The sequence below is a fragment of the Budorcas taxicolor genome, chromosome 11 (assembly GCF_023091745.1).
Source record: "Budorcas taxicolor isolate Tak-1 chromosome 11, Takin1.1, whole genome shotgun sequence".
NCBI classification, from domain to species: Eukaryota; Metazoa; Chordata; class Mammalia; order Artiodactyla; family Bovidae; genus Budorcas; species Budorcas taxicolor.
In genome coordinates, this window is record NC_068920.1 from 26223750 (window position 1) to 26246677 (window position 22928).

Sequence of the window (22928 nt, forward strand, 5' to 3'; positions counted from 1 at the left end):
CATGAACCACTGCACGCCAGGCCTCTCTGTCTATCACCAACTCCCGGAGTTTACCCAAATTCATGTCCATTGAGTTGGTGATGCCATCCAGCCATCTCATCCTCGGTCGTCCCCTTCTCCTCCTGCCCCCAATCCCTACCAGCATCAGAGTCTTTTCCAATGAGTCAACTCTTCGCATGTGGTGGCCAAAGTACTGGAGTTTCAGCCATAGCACCATTCTTTCCAAAGAAATCCCAGGGCTGATCTCCTTCAAAATGGACTGGTTGGATCTCCTTGCAGTCCAAGGGACTCTCAAGAGTCTTCTCCAACACCACAGTTCAAAGCATCAATTCTTCAGTGCTCAGCTTTCTTTATAGTCCAACTCTCACATCCATACATGACTACTGGAAAAACAATAGACTTGACTAAAGGGACCTTTGTTGACAAAGTAATGTCTCTACTTTGTAATATGCTGTCTAGGTTAGCCATAACTTTCCTTCCAAGGAGTAAGCGTCTTTTAATTTCATGGCTGCAGTCACCATCTGCAGTGATTTTGGAGCCCCCCAAAATAAAGTCAGCCACTGTTTCCACTGTTTCCCCATCTATTTGCCATGAAATGATGGGACCGGATGCCATGATCTTAATTTTCTGAATGTTGAGCTTTAAGCCAGCTTTTTAACTCTCCTCTTGCACTTTCATCAAGAGGCTTTTTAGTTCCTCTTCACTTTCTGCCATAAGGGTGGTGTCATCTGCATATCTGAGGTTATTGATATTTCTCCCAGCAATCTTGTTTCCAGCTTGTGCTTCTTTCAGCCCAGCGTTTCTCATGATGTACTCTGCATATAATTTAAATAAGCAGGGTTGACAACATACAGCCTTGACGTGCTCTGTTTCCTATTTGGAACCAGCCTATTGTTCCATGTCCAGTTCTAACTGTGACTTCCTGACCTGCATACAAGTTTCTCAACAGGCAGGTCACGTGGTCTGGTATTCCCATCTCTTTCAGAATTTTCCACAGTTTATTGTGATCCACACAGTCAAAGGCTTTCACATAGTTAATAAAGCAGAAATAGATGTTTTTCTGGAACTCTCTTGCTTTTTCGATGATCCAGCAGATGTTGGCAATTTGAACTCTGGTTCCTCTGCCTTTTCTAAAACCAGCTTGAACATCTGGAAGTTCATGGTTCATGTAATCCTGAAGTCTGGCTTGGAAAATTTTGAGCATTACTTTACTAGAGTGTGAGATGAGTGCAATTGTGCGGTACTATGAGCATTCTTTGGCATTGCCTTTCTTTGGGATTGGAATGAAAACTGAACTTTTCCAGTCCTATGGCCACTGCTGAGTTTACCAAATGTGCTGACATATTCAGTGCAGCACTTTCACAGCATCATCTTTTAGGATTTGAAATAGCTCAACTGGAATTCCATCACCTCCTGTAGCTTTGTTCATAGTGATTCTTCCTAAGGACCACTTGACTTCACATTCCAGGAAGTCTGGCTGTAAGTGAGTGATCACAACATCATGATTATCTGGGTCGTGAAGATCTGTTTTGTATAGTTCTTTAATGTATTCTTGCCACCTCTTCTTAATATCTTCTGCTTCTGTTGGACTCTGTGGGAGAAGGCAAGGGTGGGATGATTTGAGAGAATAGCACTGAAACATGTATACTACCAGTATGTGAAATAGATCGCCAGTCTAGCTTTGATGCATGAGACAGGGTGCTTAGTGCCGGTGCACTGGGATGACCCTGAGGGATGGAATGGGAAGCGAGTGAGAGGGGAGTTCAAATGGGGAACACATGTACATCCATGGCTGATTCATGTCAATGCATGGCAGATACCACTATAATATTGTAAAGTAATTAGCCTCCAATTAAAATAAATACATTAATTTTTTTAATTAATCTTTTTAAAATGTGTTACTTAGTCATTGTTAGTAATTAATAAATAAATTTCAAAAATAAAAGATGTGAAAATTCCTGTTTTGTTTGGAGTTAGGCTATAAAGATCTGCTAAACATTTGTGGTTTCTAAAACTAAAAGGAGTTAATTCACATTTTAAAAAGAGATGATTTTTTTAATTGCTTAAAATTGAGTGAGTTATTTAAAATATCCACTGAGGATAAATAAAATTGACCAAATAACTTTGCTTGTAGTTTTATTTTGAAAGACACTACTAAATACGAAATGTTTTATTATTGCATCAAACAGAAAATTGCAAATATTGCTTTTCAACATCATGTACATGAACTCAGAAATGTTATCACTATAATTATCAATAGTTTACATTAGAAAGTTTTTTTTTTTAATCAGGAAAGACAATGCTTTTACTTTGCTTGCATTTGTCAAAACAGTGTCTAACCTCAGACTACATCTGTGCATTTAGAGATAACAGCAATATTCCTCCTAACATCAGCAAAAACAAATATGAGAAAATCAAGATAGATACTGAATCTATTAATTTATACACTTTCATGGGGGATTAATTTGGGTATAAAGCATATTTTTTCTATACTATAAAATTCCTGAAAAAGATGGTCAGAATCTTTGCTAAAACTTGGAATAGTTATTCAGAAAATTTTAGTATGAAACACTTCAGAAAAGAAAATCATTTGGTTGCAACCAGAGTATTTGACCTGGGTCACATTTGTAACTAAGGGCACCTGATGGACATCACATTTTCCAAAGTGGGCAAACTTCCATCAGGACCACAAGTGTATCCTAGTTGCCTATATAATTCAGGTAAAGTCTGGCAACAATAAATTTTTTAATTAAGGTATTTGTGCCTAGATTAAAACATCAGTTACTTCTAGGAAATTTGATTATTTTATGTTTCATTTTTTAAAAAAAGCATAATTCATAAAAATTATGTTCAGAAAGATTTCTTGAAATCTACTTTTCTTCCACCTGATTTCATGTGTCAAGCCTCCCTAAATATATTACTTTTTTCCTGAATGCCTCACTGTTATTTCCAAAAGCTCCCAATGAAAACCTAGCTCTCTTCATTTTATTGGGAAATTTTTGCTGACAGAAAAGTATTCTGTCAGCAACTGAATTTAAGTTATCTAAGTACAAGTTAATCTAAGTAATCAACAATAATTTGGAGGTAAATAAACATACTTTGTACATAAAATATAATACTGTGAAGATTTATTTTACTTGCTTCAGAGGAAGAGTCTTCCTGGATGGTGGTGGATGGTACAGTAGGGAAGTGAGATGCTCATGTTTCTTTCCTACATTATTTCTTCACCATATTTTTTAACCCTTTCAGTGCCATGGCTATCTTGCACTCTGACTTAGAGATAGAGTTATAGTGCAGAAATGCACCTTGAAGGTGACTCCAGTTCCAAAATGAGAATTCTTCAAAAGTGGAGAAAGGAACCTCGATGTGCAAGGGTGAAGTAGGCATACACCTTCCCTTGATCAGGCTTTTGGGCAAAAGAACTTCAAACAAACCATTGACCTTGAGACTCATCTGAACACGGGGCACAATTTAAATTTGTTCCATGCAATATTCTTCAACCAGAACCTGTTGTGTCAGGTAAACTATCTCTGGCACAATTATGTTGAAATATTTCTTTTTATAGCATATTTGCTTTAGCAAGTTTGAGGATAAATTCCTTATTATTAATAAAAGGAAGGGTTGTCTGAAAAATAATAAAGCTGTGCCATCACTATTGAGAGAAAATTTTATTAACTTAACAGTCTTTATGTGAGATAAGTGTATTATAAGTGTAATTGCTGCTGCTGCTGCTGCTAAGTCACTTCAGTTGTGCCCGACTCTGTGTGACCCCACAGACAGCAGCCCATCAGGCTCCCCCGTCCCTGGGATTCTCCAGGCAAGAACACTGGAGTGGGTTGCCGTTTCCTCCTCCAATGCATGAAAGTGAAAAGTGAAAGTGAAGTTGCTCAGTCATATCTGACTCTTCGCGACCCCATGGACTGTACCCCACCAAGCTCCTCCGTCCATGGGATTTTCCAGGCAAGAGTACTGGAGTGGGTTGCCATTGCCTTCTCCATAAGTGTAATTAGGTAGAGATATTACCAAAGTTGTAGTCATGGTCTCCTCCCTCAGGAGCAATGCAGTTTACAAAGCAAGATGATATTCCATCTTTATATAATAGCAACTATGAGAAACGTTATTTATAAGAAACATGAAGGAAATTTTGAGAGGCAATGCAGTCATTAGATTAAAAACATAACGTGTTCATAAACTTAGAACTAGTATTTCTACTTGAGAGAACATATTTTAAAAAGATTAGCAATTTATGTACATATATGATTATTACTGTGTTCACTGTAATAGTGAAATTTTGCAAACAATCTTTATATCTAAACAGTAAGAATTTTAAGTAACTAAAGTACATCCATATACTGGGATAATTCAAAACCATTAAAACTTGTCTTAAATGGTCGTTCACACATGACAAATGCACTTGATATATTGCCAAGTTAAGACAAATCAGATTGCAATACATTCAAATTAACTTCAATTTTGTAAAAAATCTCTCTGAGTGTTGATTTCTTCTTAGAGAGGTTTAAGCAGACATAAACCAAATATTAACTGGTTTTCTCCACTGTGAAACTTTGGGTGACTCTATCTTCGTTATTTTTCTTTTCTATATTCTGCTATTTTTTTCAACATGTAAACAATACTTTAAATTTATTTTTAACAAATGGAACATTCAATTGGAAGTAGTTTTTAAGATAGCCTGATGGAAGAGAAGAAATAGACTCAGGTAGGAATTATATTTTGAAGTAATGTAAGCTTAAAGGTATCAGGATGTTGATTAAGGAATTGGCAATTGAAAAGGAGATTTGGAGAGGGAAATTGCAAAGGGAAAATTTAACCAAATTGCTCAGTGAAAAGTTAGCCACATGCTTAAATATTAGTCATTGAACATTTATTTTAAAATAGAGAAGGAAATGGATAAATTCTGGTTTTGTCCCAAATCATCCACTTGACTTAGTTGGATAGTTTAAAAATCTTTGGACTTTCTAACTATCTTAAGGTCAAGGACTAAGTACTTTTTTATTGGGAAGTTCTCTGAAGTAGCCATCATTGAGCCTCGCTCAAAGTGATGTGTAATTCCTGTGTGTGAATTTCATCATTGACAAAACTGTCACATCATCCATGTGTCCATAATTGAAGAGTTCCCATGTTGGCTAGCAACTTGGGTTAATATAAAGTGACTGGTTTCTCAACCCTGCTATATATTCAGTAGTAAGTACCTTTCATCTTCTTAAATTATGCTTTATGAAAGTGAATACACCAAGTCCCCTACACAGGAATGAGTTCTGTTCCTAGAGTGCATTTGTAGTCAAATTTGTCCACAAGTCCAACAAAATTCTACCCAAGTTAAAGCCCAGGTACTCAACTAACACAGTCCAATATATAGTACTGTAATGCAATAGGTTTATAATACTTTTCTCACAAATGATATGTAAAAAACAAACACATAAAACAAACATTTTTAATCTCACAGTACAGTGCTTTGAAAAGTTCAATAGTGCAGTACAACATCTGGCATATAGGAGCTGGCATCCAGTCAACAGGCAAGAAGGGTTACTGACTAGGGGAGGGAGAGGGGATGGGAGATGATAGAGTTGAAGGATCATTTGCAATAGGAGATGAGTGCAAGCTGCAATTTTTCTCACACCTGACATGGATGGAGAACACTTTCACATCTTTGAAAATTTGCAACTTGAACTTTGTAGGGGAACTATATATGGGACTTATTCTAGATGTAGGACTAATTAAATATTTATAAAACAGTCAGCTATACTAGTAGAAATACATATACTATTTTAACTCAAACCCTTAGAGTGCATAAATATGGGTTAAAAAGGAGAGCCAATGAGTCAACGAATAAAACTTTAGAGATGGCTTTGTACAACATTTAATGTACATTAAAATGAATTTAGTGTATTTTAAGGTCTATTTCAAATATTCAGTGCATAGAGTTTTGTTTTTAAAAAAACAGGAATATAATAAATACTGCGCAGAGATTCTGAATGCCTGCAGTTTATAATTATCTCAAAGAATCTTCACCCCAGGCCACCTGGAGGCTAAATTTTAAAGTAAGGAAAGTTTGCATTTACCATTTCTTTCCTTATTGCCTTTCATTTTTAGAAATGAATCTATTACCCCAGTCCCTGAGCTAACCTACACTGTCATCCACAGCCTTTCCTTCTTATCTCCAAAATAGTTTGTCTACTGCACAGGCTGTGGTACCATACTTTCCTGATAGTCTTGATGTAAGAATCACTGCCCGACCCTTCTGAGTCCCAACCAATTGTTCTCTGTTTGAAATGGGATTATTCACATATTGAGTGATTACCCCTCACCACCAACCATGCATAAAACATGATGTGTGGTCTTTAGCACTTACACACTTCACTGCCTGAAATTAAAATGCCATCTTAGCTACGTAGACCAGGCTTGAGTGTCTTCTAGTGGTTACAGGTGAATATCCCTGATGGGTTTCCATATATGTGAAGTAGATACTTTAATCAAAATGTCATGGGAGCCGATACTACTTTGGCTAATTTAACTGATGTTAGTTTCCTCTGTCAAAATGAGCTTCAATTGCCCCAGACATCACAGGTGATGTTCACTTTCCTTTACAGTAAATCCCTTATATACAAATCTGCAAGTTGTGAACTTTCAAAGTGCAAACGTGCCCAGAAAAAAAAAAAAAAAGAGACAAGAGGACAAATAAATAACTGAATAACCAAAGGGACTCATGACACAGGAAATGGAAGAAGATTTTCTTTATTTGAGTGGGCACTGCTGGTCTTATAGGCATAGGACTCAAACAGAGAACGGTACACAAAAGTTGCAGCAGTTGTTCAAAATGCAATCTAGTGATACATGTCATTGATGCTGAAAGAAAAAAAAAAAAAAAGAACTACTACCCACTCATCGCTGGATCATTTTTCCCAAAGGGTAGAAAGTGTAGTCTCTCAGTCATGTCTGACTCTTTGCAACCCCATGGACTGTAGGATGCCAGGTTCCTCCATGCATAGGATTTTCCAGGAAAGAGTTCTGGAGTGGGCTATTTCCTTCTCCAGGGGATCTTCCTGACTCAGGGATTGAACCTTGGTCTCCCTCACTGCAGGCAGACTCTTTACTGTCTGAGCCATCAGGGAAGCAGATAGAATTGAATCCAGGAAGGAACCAGAACTGTGTCATCAACGTCCAGCACGAATGCAATTGCAGTGTTCCCACTGTTTCCTTTTGCTGACAATCCTTCAGCTCTACCATCTCCTACCTCCTCGCCCTCCTCCAGTCACTAGCTTGTCTTGCCTGCTCACTCCATGCCAGCCCTTGTATGCCAGCTGTTGTACTGTATTTTTCAAGGTCCTGTACTGTAAGATTAAACATCTTTTCATGTTTTTGTGTTTGTTTTTATGTATTATTTGCATGTAAAATATAAGCCTATTACAGTACAGTCCTATATAGCCAATTGTGTTAGTTGGATACCTAGGTTAACTTTATTGGACTTATAAACAAGTTAGACTTATGAATGCACTCTTGGATGAAATGCATTTGTATGCAGGGAACTTACTGTAGTTTCTTACCATTCTTCCCTTCACTGGCTTTTTCTGCTGCAGTTAAGGCAGAGCGAACCCAGGAGGTCAACAAGTCACTCCAATTATTGTCTTTTCCCGCATTATTGTTTCCCTTTCTTAAAATTCATTTGATAGTGTTAGTTCTTTAAAAATAGTCTCGGGTAATCCTGTATTCTTTCCAAAACCATACCAATCCAAAAACAAACTCACAAAAATCATTTGCCAAAAAGAAGAAAGCCCAAAACACAGTTTAATATGCAATTCAACAAAGACAGGATGATGTCTGGATCCCCTCAGGATAGCATGCACCTGCTAGTACAGCTGACTATTCAGTTCACCAGGTAAATGAAATTTGACCAATGGGACATTGGTATAGGTGACTAACGAGAGACCTACACAGAAATAAAATAATATACTTCCCAAATTTATGACTTTGGCTCACAAGTATCCCTGTGGAAATCTTGAGGTCAAATGGAAACAAAGGAGAATTGACCACGTAGTAGGAAAACTGCCTACAAAATTGATCTAGAAAACTCTCCTTGGTTACTTCAGTTCTCACAGCATGTTAACTCATAATGTGAGGACGAAGACACAAAGTAATCAGCCTGAATTAAATAAACCCCAACTTCTTAAAAATACCCAAAGGTATATTATTGATAATAAAAGTACTCAAGTCTTCTTTAGCTAAAAATTACTATGTTTTTGATTATCCACCAGTAGAACTTACCATATTCCTGTTTCCTACAATGTATTAGGGGAGATGAAGACACTGATTCATGGGGAAAATGAGGATTTACCCAATGTCACCTCACAGTTTAATCAATAAGGAAAGTTCAGTTCAGTTCTGTCACTCAGTCATGTCCGACTCTTTGCGACCCCCTGAACCACAGCACGCCAGGCCTCCCTGTCCATCACCAACTCCCAGAGTCCACCCAAACCTATGTCCATTGAGTGAGTGATGCCATCCAACCATCTCATCCTCCCCTTCTCCTCCTGCCCTCAATCTTTCCTAGGATCAGGGTCTTTTCAAATGAGTCAGCTCTTCACATCAGGTGGCCAAAATATTGGAGTTTCAGCTTCAACATCAGTCCTTCCAATGAACACCCAGGACTGATCTCCTTCAGAATGGACTGGTTGGATCTCCTTTCAGTCCAAGGGACTCTCAAGAGTCTTCTCCAACACCACAGTTCAAAAGCATCAATTTTTCTGTGCTCAGCTCTTTTTACAGTCCAACTCTCATGGAAAAATAGCATGCAAAATATAGTTCCACTTTCAAATCCTTGGCAGATACTCAAACAAGCCATAAATATTGATGTTTGGAGTATGTTTATATGCATAATCATTAGCCAAATTATATATCTATAAAGGAAGCAGCTTCTCTTATCTATATGCTTATTTGATATCTTTTTCCAACAAATGTGCAAAATCCATGTATTGCAGAACTTTTCAGCATCTATGTTGCTTGTAAAGATTGATTCTAAGACTATTTTCTCCAGAATCCTGTCACTAGACTCACTAATCTTATTAGAGAGGGTGATAATATATATAGTTTACAAATAAGGCCTACAAATAAACATTTCCCTATTTCTTCAAGATTAAACAATTAAATTCTTGCATCTTACAGATTATGGTGCTTGGCAATAAAGTTATAACAAAACAATAGACATAGACTTGCCTCAAGAGTTCCTACAGTTTACTAAGTGACATAGCATTTATTTATATCCTTGAGAAGTTCCACTGCCAAACACCCAGTAACTTCTAGCACCCTCGGTTTCTAACATTACCTAATTTCCTTTATATAGAACAAGATACAACTAGTTATCACACGTTAATTGCCGGGTGAGCAACATGGAAAATTTAAAAAAAAACACTGAAATTGAAAAGAAATCTACAAACAGTGTTTATAAAAACCCTCACTGCAAAAATGTAAAGGCTTTTAAAGGTTTAAGAAGTGAACTTGTAAAGAGGTCAAGGCAGAGTTTGGGCCCTGCCTCTGGCACACACCATCTGAGTTTTGAAGAAATCATCTAACAGCTGCCATTGCTTCACAATGGAATCATTATTATCATTTGGAGCAGGATAATTCTTCTCTGTTGAGTCTGCCTGAAAATATGCAGGATGTTTACCATCTCTTGCTCTTGACATCAAAGGTCATTGCAACTTTCCATTTATCTTTATCTTGACAATAATGCCCTCTCCTGAACCCTCATCTTTTGCAATTAATTGGATAGAAGTAGATGAAATGGGTGTTATCACCTTTATTGAGAACTTCTATTTTTTAACCATTATCCACCTGGTATTCCCTCATTTATAAATGGGATTTTTGTTCACAAATTAATTTACTTTCCTTTGTTTTCAAGTTCTCAAATTCCCTACAGCTTACAACATAAAGTCATCATGATAACTATTAGACTCTTTGAGGTGGTGTTAATATTTTCTTTTTCTTTTTCTTGTCCCACAGGTATGACCATTTTGTGTAAGATATGTTTTGGTGGGTGATGGAGAAGTAGGTGATGCAAAGTATAGTACAATAAGAAATAAATGTAACCTTCTATGTGACATTCATTTCTCCATATCCTTCTTACCTTCAAAGCCCAATACAAATGTCAAATCTGAAATATTTCATTTCATCCTCTGCCTTTCCCTCCCTCTCTTAGTGAACTTAACTGTGTTTATGCTGTGAAACTGGAAATAAAAACACATAGCAACTGGCTTCAATAAAACAAGATCAATTTTAATCAGATAAATATTAAATCTTACCATGCGTCTAAAAAATTAACTGTTTAAGTGCAGATATGACTCAAATATTGATCAGCTCCATATATTGGAAAGACTATAGAAGATTCTCAAAAATTCTGTAACAACAGCTGAAAGAAACTAATTGTGACTATGTGTGTGGTTAACGAAAAAAGGAATCAGAGAAGTGTTCCTTCATTTGAAGATAATAAAGCTCTTCTTTCAGTAATCAGGTCAATTTCTAACCCACCATTTACATCTTTTAGAGGATCCTCCTCTGCCCCTCCCTTCTTGCCTGGTGGGCTTCTTTCTCTGCCTCAAGTTCTTCTTGTACCAATGGAAATAGATGTGCAGGGACTGTTAAGAACAAAATTCTGACTAAGCTGAAGTTGATCTTGGATAGCTGCCTTTAACCTCTCTCTCCCTCAGGAGGTTTCATGATTTTATATCTACTGTCTTTTGTGAAATTTAATTTAGTTGTATTCCAAGACATCCTCATTTATTTTGTGATTCAGTCCCGTCTTTCTAAATGGAAAGAGGACTGAGTTGAATACATAAGGGTAGGTGACCTTTACCCAGTGATGGAATTGTGAGAGAGATTTATGATGGTGAAAGAATCCATGTCTACACAGCCAGCAAATCCCAGCATTGCCAGTCTCTGCCACTGCCTAATTTCTGTCTGCCACCTTGCTCTGCTGCGATGTTCAGGAAATGTCTTCTTTGGTATGTTTCAATTGACAGCAACATTTACAAATGAAATCCTTACTAAAGGTGAAAGAAAAAGCTTTTCTCCTTTAAGGTCTGAATTTAGAAACCTGTCTTTTCTTAAAACAGCTGATGACATCTCTGGTTTCGAGGAACAGAAGGGAGACTGCATCTGTTGGCAGGAAGAGAAAAAAGAATGTACACAAGGTACGATATATTTGCAATTTCTTTTAAACACTGGAGACAGAAAATGTTTGAGTTAAAGTGCTCATGGCAAATGTCTGGGTGTGTGTTCTTTATTATTACATGCAATGCTTGCATTTAAAAGGAACTTAGAGATGATACTTTAAATAGCCAGTTTTCCCCCAAAATCATTTTTAAAAATATGATCTGTACTATTAAAGCTAATGACACGTTGGGGAAAAAAAATTAAGCTTGGTATACAGTGCTCTTTAAAATTATCACCATCATTTAGTCTGTTACCACTATCATTTTAGGTTCCCTGATGCAGAGAGAAATACATAATGACATATCCCCATTAATTTAGAGTTTAGGATATTTATTTTTACACTTTAGGTGCTTTTAAATTTATTAATTTTGTCAAGAGAAAGCTACATATATAAAAGACGCCAGCCCTCTTCAAACCTGACTGAATCAGCAGAATAACTTAACCTGTGTGGCTTCTGTGTATCAGAAATTCATTATCACCTAAAAAATGGGCTCTTGTGAACAGCCTGGTTTGGATCATTTTAATGATGTGTTACAAAATACAGCTTAACTGCATAAACAAGTTCTCCTTTGTTTAAAAGAAAGAAAAAGACATAGAACAAGGACAAGTAAAAATGCTTCCCATTCCAAAGCAATCACTCTTGAAAACAGTTCATGTACTTCTTACAACATTCCTCTTTGACTAGCCACCAGCAGGCACACACATCCAGTGCGAGGTGTGTATGAGTGTTTGCACATGTTTGGCTGTCTCCTAAAAAACGCTATTGAATTCACTTGCTATATTTCACTGTGTCTAAAAAAAATATGATTCTTCTAAACTCTTTCAACTTACTTTAAGGCTAGAAAATCACCAATGAACTAAAGATTCATAAAGGGTAGAAAGACTTGTGTGATCAAATTTGCTGTAGTGAAAATGGCATTGGCCTCTTGGCTCTTAGGTTCTCAGCTACTTCAGGAAAACCATTCATCAGCATAAATAAAACCATCACATAGACTTAAAGGGATTCATTCAATGCAGACTTTGGCTCCTGGTGTATGGTTTTCTCTTTCCTATTACACACTTCTTCACACATCCTACCTATTAGCCCCATTTTTAGTTCTTGCTACCACTGGGCTTCTCACATGATGCTAGTGGTCAAGAACACACCTGCCCATGCAGGAGACATAAGAAATGTGGGTTCTATCGCTGGATCAGGAAGATCCTTTAGAGGAGGACATGGCAACCCATTCCAGTATTCTGGCCTAAAGAATCCCCATGGGCAGAGGAGCCTGATGGCTACAGTCCATAGGATCGCAGAGAGTCAAACATGATTGAAGTGACTTAGCATGCATGCACTCACAATTTCCCACAACAGGATTTCCAATACTAATTTCTTTCTCTGATTGCTGTAGGACTGGGATTTTGTTAGACTCAAAAAATTACTAGTCTCCCATTTCACAGAAACTATCTTGCTTTCCAATCCTATTAATATATCTGCATCCTCTTGCATGTTTTCCTCCTGTTCTAACATCTTACAATGAGAAGTTCTTCCTTCATCCAAAATTCATCACTGCGCCTGAAACCTGGGGCTGTCAATGCCTTCCTTCATGACTCATTGACTGTCTCTTCTCTCATCTAAAATAACAACTTCTCTATTTCTCTCTCCCCCCAGCTATCTCCTTCAGCATATAATCGTACTCAAACCACTCCCAAATTAAAATTTTGCTCGGATTTTTCTGTGTAACGAGCACACATTTCTCTCCTTGGAATTACAAAACTACTAGAAAGAGTAATTTTAGCTTGATACTTCCAACTCTAATCTTGTCTTATTTTCTCATCTGATGCAAAGTCATTTCTGCATCCATCATCCTATAGAATCTGGCCTTGTCAAAATCATCAAAGATTCTAGCTGCTAAGTGCCACGGACACTTTAAAGTCATTATCTTGAACTTTCTGAGGTATTAATACTGTAAAACATTTCCCCATTTTAGAATCTCTTTCTAGTCTTCTAGTTCACCACTCTTTCCTGAATTTGCTCTTCTCTCTGACCACCTTGTTATAGTTTACTTTTTTTTCCCTGATAAATTTGCAATAGGCATTTCAGGCACTCCAGAACTTCCCTGGTAGTTCAGCTGGTAAAGAATCCACCTGCAATGCAGGAGACTCCAGTTCAAATCCTGGGTTGGGACTATCTGCTGGAGAAGGGATAGGCTACCCACCCCAGTATTTTTGGGCTTCCCTGGTGGCTCAGCTGGTAAAGAATCTGCTTGTAATGTGGGAGATCTGGGTTTGATCCCTGAGTTGGGAAGATCCCTTGAAGAAGGGAATGGCTACCCAACTCCAGTATTCTGGCCTGGAGAATTCAATGGGCTCTGTAGTACATAAGGTTGCAAAGAGCCAGACATGACTGAGTGACTTTCACTTCCACTCACTTTCAGTGTGATACAAATAGATTACAGTTGTGCCAGAGATAGTGATGCTACAGAATAAGAATCTCAAGGGAGCTGACTCTGGGCATGTGCCATATAAACAATTGCTCCTTTTCACTGTAAGACATAATGTTGAAAAGTTTGGCAGTCAGTGATCCAAACTTTAAGAAGCTGCTGGTCATGAGGGTTTGAGTTCGGTCTTCTTTAAGATCCTCTTCTCATTCTGCTAACTCCCTCTCAGTGATTAACCCTAACATGTGGATGACTTCCATACGTAGTTGTGAGTCACGTTCCAGACATGCAAATTCAACTACTTCTTCAAACTAATCTGTTGGTATTTTAGGCATCCCAACTATTTTGAAATGTCCCAAACTGAACTCATTATACTTTTCCCCCCAAGTAGATATTCAGCTAAATTTTGAATATTGAGCTTGACCCAGTTCCCTAATCAGTTGTCCAAAGATTGAGAATTATCCTTTCCACTGTTTCCTTTCTCTCCATCATATCTATTGGTCATTATATCCTAGTCATTTTTATTTCCTTAATAACTCTCACATCTAACCCTGCACACATTTTTATGCCAATTTCTATATTACATATCTATAATTTCCTACCATAGGCAAGCAAATATAAATTCCTTTTAATGAGGCACAAGACCCTTCCCAGTTTTATCCCCCATGAGTTCATTTTTATTTCTCATCACATCTATTCTTCTCTTATCTGTATCCACTCCCTAAATTCCAGCCACACACAACTTCTTGAAAGTTTCCTGGTATATCATGTTCACTCACTCTCACTTTTTGTCTTTTTGTATTATTTTTCACTTGTTAGATCATCTTTATCTTTCATGACTTACCTAGGCATTCTTCAGCTTGTCTTTCTTGACAAATTTTGTAAAGCCTTCAAAGTATGCTGAACTTCGGTTAACCAAAATATTTGACACCCTATGGTATAATTTCCATCTACTTTTATGGCTACTCAGTTAACGGTAAGATGCTTAATGGCATGAAAGGTATCCAATTCATCTTCGTATCACTTTCCTTTACCACAATACCAAGTGTTATGGTTGAATTGCATCTCCATTCCCATCCTGAACTAAAAAAACATGTTGATGTCCTCATCACCATACTCCTAATGTGGTGACTTAGAAGCATGCACAATATGAGAGTTGTGAGTCAGGTTTTATTTGGGGCAAAATGAGGACTATAGCCTGGGAGACAGAATGTCAGGTAGCTCTGAGAAACAGAGTCGGGGGGAAGGTCAGTGTATTTGTGATTTTGTTGAAGGGGTAGTACATGCAATTAAGCACATATTGTTTGCAGAAGTTTCTGCTATGCCTCTGAAGGTTACTGCTACTTATGAGGAACAGATATCACCATGAAGGATTTTAGTACTTTTCTAGCTATGAGGAGATACAAGAATTAGGGTAGATGGCAAGTGCCAATGGCAAATGCCAATTTGTAGTTGACATTTGTAAACAGAATCTTTGCATATTTAACCAAGTTAAGATGAGGTTATTAAGTGAAAGTGTGCTCAGTCGTGTCCAACTCTTTGCGACCCCATGGACTGTAGCCTACCAGGCTCCTCTGTCCATGGGATTTCCCAGGCAATAGTACTGGAGTGGATTGCCATTTCCTTCTCCAGGGGATATTCCCAACCCAGGGATCGAACCCAGGTCTCCCGCATTGTAGACAGATGCTTTACCGCCTGAGCCACCAGGAAAGCTGAGGTCATTAAGGTGGGTGCTAATCCAGATATGACTGGATTATATTTCCCTTTAAAAGGGGGGAATGGACACAGGCACACAGAGAAGAAAGACTATGTGAAGACACACAGAAAGAATGCCACGTAATGATGAAGACAGATTAGAGTGATGCCTCTGCAAGGCAAGGAATGTTAAAGGCTGCTGACAACCCAACAGAGCTAGAAGAGATAAGGAAGGATTCCCTTCAGGTCTCACAGGGAGTATAGAACTACCTACACTTTGATTTCAGAGTCCTGACCTCCAAAGTTCTGAGATAGGAGGTTTCTGTATTTTTAAGTCTCCCAGTTAGTGGTACTTCCTAGTCATGGTAATAAAGATACAACACCAATATCATGAATAAATTTGTGGGCAGCCTCTCCCCCAACACACACACAATATTCAGAAGTACTGAATGTTTGCAGCCTCTATTTCTGTAATTTGGTCAGAACATGCTACGACATTTTTTTTGGTAAAATGCAAGTGACAACCATCATAATACTTTCCTGAAGAAACTGTTGCAATCAAATACATACAAAACACTTAAGCAGAATATGAATGCTCAAAAATAGTACTATTATTGCTATTACTATCTTCATTATTGCTAGTGTTATTGCTCCATATGGCACCTAGGAGGGCATATTCATCTTCAAATATTCAGGTCTGGGACACGGGTCCCCCAGGATCCCAACCCTTGCACTCTCTGCATGCTTTCCTATGAGCTAATCCATCTTGAGACTTTCCTTCTGCCAGAGGCCAGGCACATGCTGTCAGCTACCCTTATGTTTGGCTTTGGATTACATTTTTTTTTTTTCTGTCAAGGAATAAGTCCTAAAATTGTATGTGAGGAATGGAAAACAAAACAAATACAGGATCCACTTGATATAAATGTTTGCTTTATAAATAGCTCCTCAAGAATGACTTGTTTCATTAAACAAAATTGTCAAGAAAAATCCAAATTTTAGGACATAAATAAGAGCTAGTTATTCACATCATATACACACATTCATTTTCTAGATGTTCCTTAACGAGACATAGCAGTTAATGTTGTATAAGTATGAGTCTTTTTAGAATTTCTTGGTCAGATAACTCATCTACAGAGAGCGTACAGTGTGGACATTTATTCCAGGCCATAGAAAACAATGCTGATGATCTTGCAGATTTCTATCTCTCCTTAGAAGTATCTCTTTCTTCCTTTTAGGATCCTATCTGGAGGTTCCCAACTGCTGGGATCTAATGCCTAATGATCTGAGGTGGAGCTGATGTAATAATAGTAGAAATAGAGCACACAATAAATGTAATGTGCTTGAATCATCCCGAAACCATCTCCCACTGCCACCCCACTCCACATACACAAGTGATGGAAAAACTTTCTTCCAGAAAACTGGTCTCGGTTGTGAAAAAGGCTGGAGATTGTTGCTGTAGCCTGTTACTCTTCTGGTCTCTAACTCCTCAGTAATTCCTGACTACAGTACTGACTCTAATGATATAAAATTCTAAGTTATGAATGACAAGTAAATTTAAAATTTTGGTCACTTCCATGAATGGTTAAAATGGGTGACCATCACATGGTTCACCAGATATCTTCATGCATGTGAGAAAGGGACATTAAGGTGACCTTGACATTAAGCTCACTTACATTGATAGCAATGAATGAAATGCTACCAAGGCAAATGACATCATCTTGACTTGGAGCACTTTATACAGTTCTCCAAGGCTCTATCAGACACAAGTGGATAATCCAATTCACTAATTTCTACATATTCTTGATGATTTGAAAGTGTTAAGAGAGGAATTTTATTTAATACCCAATATCAAGGCAACCCACTCCAGGGTGATTGCCTTGAGAATCCCAGGGATGGGGGAGCCTGGCGGGCTGCCGTCTATGGGGTCGCACAGAGTCGGACACGACTGAAGTGACTTAGGAGGAGGATCAAGGCTATGGTTTTTCCAGTAGTCATGTATGGATGTGAGAGTTGGACTGTGAAGAAAGCTGAGTGCTGAAGAATTGATGCTTTTGAACTGTGGTGTTGGAGAAGACTCTTGAGAGTCCCTTGGACTGCAAGGAGATCCAACCAGTCTATTCTAAAGGATATTAGTCCTGGCTGTTCTTTGGAAAAACTGATGCTAAAGCTGAAACTCCAGTACTTTGGCCACCTCATATGAAGAGTCGACTCATTAGAAAAGACTCTGATGCTGGGAGGGATTGGAGGGTAGGAGGAAAAGGGGATGACAGACGATGAGATGGCTGGATGGCATCACCAATTCGATGGGCATGAGTTTGGTTAAACTCTGAGAGTTGCTGATGGACAGGGAGGCCTGGCATGCTGCAATTCGTGGGGCTGCAAAGAGTCAGACACGACTGAGCGACTGAACTGAACTGAACTGATTTTCACTTTTTCACTTTCAATAAAGCTAGAGAACTGGCAGGGATAAAAATGCTTTATAGACATAATTTAAGAGTCATAAAGAAAAACAAGAGAAAAAAATTTAAAGAAAAGCGAAAGAGACAATCCTCACTGAAAAACAGATTAGAGAGTTGGCAGTAATTTGCTGAAGATATTCTGTGAGTTGGAGTAGCCTGGCTCTGGAACTATTCATGAAGTGTGGTGAAATCTTTTATATCAAATAAATATAGTTTGGTGGGGAAAAAAGATAAAGAAAATAAGAGAAAACACCTTCCAGCTGGCTGGTTTTATTGGCAGCCTGCAAAGGGTAAATTGGTGGTTTATGAACCAGGAAAGAGTATTTGTGAAAGGAAAGAGAAATGAAGTAAATGATTAGAAATTTCAAGTTGACCTCACACCATTCCCTTTCCTTATATTCTCACCAGCACTCTTCCTTTTCAAGGTCTGTCTGAAATTATCAATAAGGCTGCCAAATGGGAGGGCACCTGTCCCCATATGCAGGATGATATCCTACTTTCTTTCTTTTTTTTTTTTTTTTTTTGATATTCTACTTTATTTGGGGTTGGATCTATATTATTTTATGGATAATTGAACTATTACATGTCACTTCTACATACCATTATGCATCGTTTGACTGTTTTCCCACAAAAATATTAAATGAAGATGATCATTTACAAACAGTGCTGTGTATTGGCAAGAAGCTTACCTTTAGGAAGGGTCAGCTGAGCCACAAATTATACCTTTTCTGGAAGAAAGGTAATGTCTTCAAGGGAGGAATATTCTATTTCCTGAAGACTATTCCAATCACTGAGAATATTGGATTTATAGCAGTAGCACTAATAATAGCAGATCCCTGAGGTTATCTGATTCACTGGGGAAGAAAATACCATAAATCCTTTCTCTTTTTTACATATTCGTGTTATATTACCACCAATAAGATCACAGATATGTGATATTTGCTCTCTCCATATTTGCAACAGTAAGGCTAAAGTTGTCCTTCCAGTTCAATGTTTACATAAAATAAATACCCTCCAATGCTGGAGATAAGGGTTTCTGACTGAGATGATGGAGTAGAGGTGGTACTGTTGACATGTTGGGTGGACAGTTTGGTACAACCCAGGAAAGTCAGCATCCCTGCCTCCTGCCCACAAAATGCCAGGAATATCCCTACCCTGATGCACTAGGGAAACCAAGCACAACCTCCCCTCCCAAAACACACACACACAAATGCACACACACATGCACACACACACACACGCTTGCAACCATTCCCTGGGTAAACAGTGCTACTCTGGTTTAGGGGCACAGATCTGAAATTATTTTTAAAAAGTATATTTTCTTAAAAGAGGAAAGAGAAGTATCAAGAAGAGTACATATCTTCCTTTGCCCACCTCAACGTTCTATCAAGCTAAGAAAAATCCCTGTTTCCAAGTATCAACCACTTTATCAGAACAGGAAAATTTGTATAATATCTGGCACAGATTATGTGTTCAATGAGCACTGCATTTCTTTCCTCATGTCCCTTTTTCCAAGAAGAGGAAGTGAAGTAAGGAAACATTTCATGTTGAAACCTTTTGGTTATGACTTTATTGCTCATTTGGAAAGGGTATGTCATTTTCTTATCCATTTGCTTATCAAAAGCAGGCTGTCCATTCTTGTTTTGTCATCTCGATGGACAAGGCATAATTTGTTTCATGTTCTTAGCACAGAGCCAGTCTTTTCTAGACAAGTTGCAGGCAAATTTCAACTGCAAGAGTTATCAGCTATTAAAAGAGGCCATGTACAGCAAGGCACCAGCTCTTTGCTGACTGATACTGCCTGCTATTTTATTTTTGGAAAGTAGCCTAAAGCTATTATGGCTCTGGGTTTTTGACAGGCATCATATATCAGTATTTCAGAAGAAAATTTAACTTCAAAAATCAAGTAGCCTGAGGGTTTGGAATCAAATTTAAATTTTTAATAAGTTGTCAAAATATACTTTGCAGTATTCATTTATAACTGGACTCAACCCTCTGCAAATTAATATGCAAACCTTCCCACTTCGCTTACGGTTTGTTATGCAAAAAATGTTAAAGGACCAGTTATCACGTACACTACTAAGAGAAGTAGGAGGTGCTATTTGTTTATATTTTGTGTGTTTGACAGGGACACACTGGCCTGAATATATTTCTGTCTAGAACTAAATTGGTGACTAATATCAGTTCTTTTGATTGACTTCAATTTGAATATGCAAATGAAGTTTTCAGATTCAGTTCAGCTCAGTTGCTTAATTGTGTCTGACTCTTTGGACTGACTCCATAGACTTCAGCACACCAGGCTTCCCTGTCCATCACCAGCCCCTGGAGCTTGCTCAAACTCATGTCCATTGCGTCGGTGATGCCATCCAACCATCTTATCCTCCGTTGTCCCCTTCTCCTCCTGCCTTCAATCTTCCCCAGCATTAGTGTGTTTTCCAATGAGGCAGTTCTGATCAGGTGGCTAAAGCATTGGAGTTTCAGCTTCAGGGTCAGTCCTTCCAATGAATATTCAGGACTGATTTCCTTTAAGATTGACTACAGTGATCTCCTTGCAGTGCATGGAACTCTCAAGAGTCTTCTCCAACACCACAGTTCAAAAGCATCAATTCTTTGATGCTCAGCTTTCTTTATAGTCCAGCTCTCACATCCATACATGACTACTGGAAAAACCATAGCTTTGACTATTGTTGGCAAAGTAATGTCTCTGCTTTTTAATATGGTGTCTAGGTTAGTCACAGTTTTTCTTCCAAGGAGCAAGTGTCTTTTATTTTCATGGCTGCAGTCACCATTTGTGGTGATTTTGGAGCCCTTCAAAATAAAGTCTGTCACTGTTTCCATTGTTCCCCCATCTATTTGCCATGAAGTGATTAGGACTGGATGCCATGGTCTTAGCTTTCTGAATGTTGAATTTTAAGCCAACTTTTTCACTCTCCTCTTTCACTTTCATCAAGAGGCTCTTTAGTTTTTCTTCACTTTCTGCAATAAGGGTGCTGTCATACTCATATCTGAGGTTATTGATATTTCTCCCAGCCATCTTGGTTCCAGCTTGTGCTTCATTCAGTCAGGTGTTTCGCATGATGTATTCTGCATATAAGTTAAATAAGCAGGTTGACAATATATAGCCTTAAAGTACTCCTTTCCTGATTTGGAACCAGTCAGTTGTTCCATGTCCAGTTCTAACTGTAGCTTCTTGACCTGCATACAGATTTCTCAGAAGGCAGGTCAGGTGGTCTGGTATTCCCATCTCTTTCAGAATTTTCCACAGTTTGTTGTGATCTGCACTGTCAAAGGCTTTGGCATAGTCAATAAAGAAGAAATAGATGTTTTTCTGGAACTCTCTTGCTTTTTTGATGATCCAACAGATAATGGCAATTTGATCTCAGGATGAACCCTACAACAAGGACTGTAACCACCCATGGGTCACTGAGAAACCTATTTAGCATCTGAAAAGAGAATCTTATAGTTTAAGTGGTGATATCAATCAATGATTTAGTCGTCTACAAAGCAGGCATCAGAACTGATTATCTTATCTCTGTCATCTGATAATATGGTGAGCTAATTAAAATATTGATTATTTGGCTATTATTGACCTGGAAAGTAGGTCTGGGATAGAATGAAGGGATTATAGGTGGTTTGGATTAAGTTTAGGAGAAATGTATGTTGTCATCTCAGCATCTGTGACGACTAATGGTGTTAATGAAACAAGGGAGACTGCTTTTAATCAGATAGAGCTGGTTTTAAAGTCTTCATCTCCCTCTTATAAGTTATATAACTTTGTATAGGACTTTTATTCTTTCTGTCAGTCTCTTTATATAAAAATTTCTAACATCAATCATGACAAAAATAATGAAGATAACAAAAATAATACCTGCCTTATTACACTGTGATGGGGATTAACAAAATGTATTGGAAATAAGTTCTGCAATTGTTTCTGCCTTGAATGGCCATTAATTTTTTCTTCTTTACTCATATTTGGGACTGAAAGCAAATAAGAGGCTCAAGTAAACCTTTAGAACTTATTTAGGCTATTCAGGCTAACAAGCATATGGGAAAAATACCCATGGAGTGATATTTGGCCAGTACATGTTAGCCTGTATTTAACTTGCCAGAAAACAGAAAGTGGACATAAAGCCAACTTCTTTCTGACTTTCTAGAATAAAGCCTTCAAGGATATTTTCTAAGATGTCTAAAAGACTTTCTAAAATGCATATTTAGCCTTTTACAGTTGTACTGTCAGAATGACAAATATATATGCAAAATATATGAGTATCTGAGAACTTCATAGCACTCAGAGCCCTTCCAGCTCTCTGAGATAGTTTGCAAAGGCACAATGAGATTTCAGTTATATTTTGAGAAGTGGTTAAATTTAGATGAAAAGCCTAGAATAAAGACATTTTAAGGAGTCCTAGATAATTCTAGTCCTAAACATGCAAATATTTAAGATCTATTCCAGGGATCACACAAATTGTTTGGAATCAAGGTTCTAGAGTATTCCCATGAGAGAAAATGGAAAGATTATTTGGAAGTGGCTTTAGAAGTTTCAGATGCTCAATAAGCCCTGTATCTTCAAAGTTTTTGATAGTGATGAGAATGGAGCATTCAGAAAACTCAGCAGTGATGCGCTGAATGATGGGAAGGCAGAGAAGCTAGAGATAGGAGCTAAAGCACAATCTATTATGCATTATGAAGAGCACATATTATTTTCTTTAAAACACAATACAAAATCAGAAAGTAGTAAGGAACAGATAACAAAATAAAATTGACAAAATGTTGATATATAAACCAATACAGTATTATAAAGTAAAATAAAGTAACATAAAAAAATTAAAAAAAATTAAAGCAAAAAAAAATAAAGTTAGGTGATAGCTACTTGGGAAATTCCTCATAATAAAGGATTATAAATAAATATATAATATTAGTATTTCTTAAACTTATTTGTGTATTGCCACTTTCAATAGCTGAAGAAAGCAGTTGATAATCTGTCCAGAAATATGCATTCATTCAAAAATATTTATACACATACATTTGCAGAAGTTCATAGTTCTCTCTTCTCCCTTAACCTCTCTGTGAAGTCCATCCATGAGCCTCCTCAGTTCAACAGATTTCTTGTGTATATACAGGAAATATCTCC

General features: G+C 37.6%; 1 pseudogene; it reads left to right on the forward strand.

Annotated features, from left to right (window-relative positions):
* The first annotated feature begins 10894 nt into the window (after positions 1-10894).
* Positions 10895-22928, forward strand: part of LOC128055514 (regulator of nonsense transcripts 3B-like) — a 46080-nt pseudogene continuing 34046 nt past the window's right edge.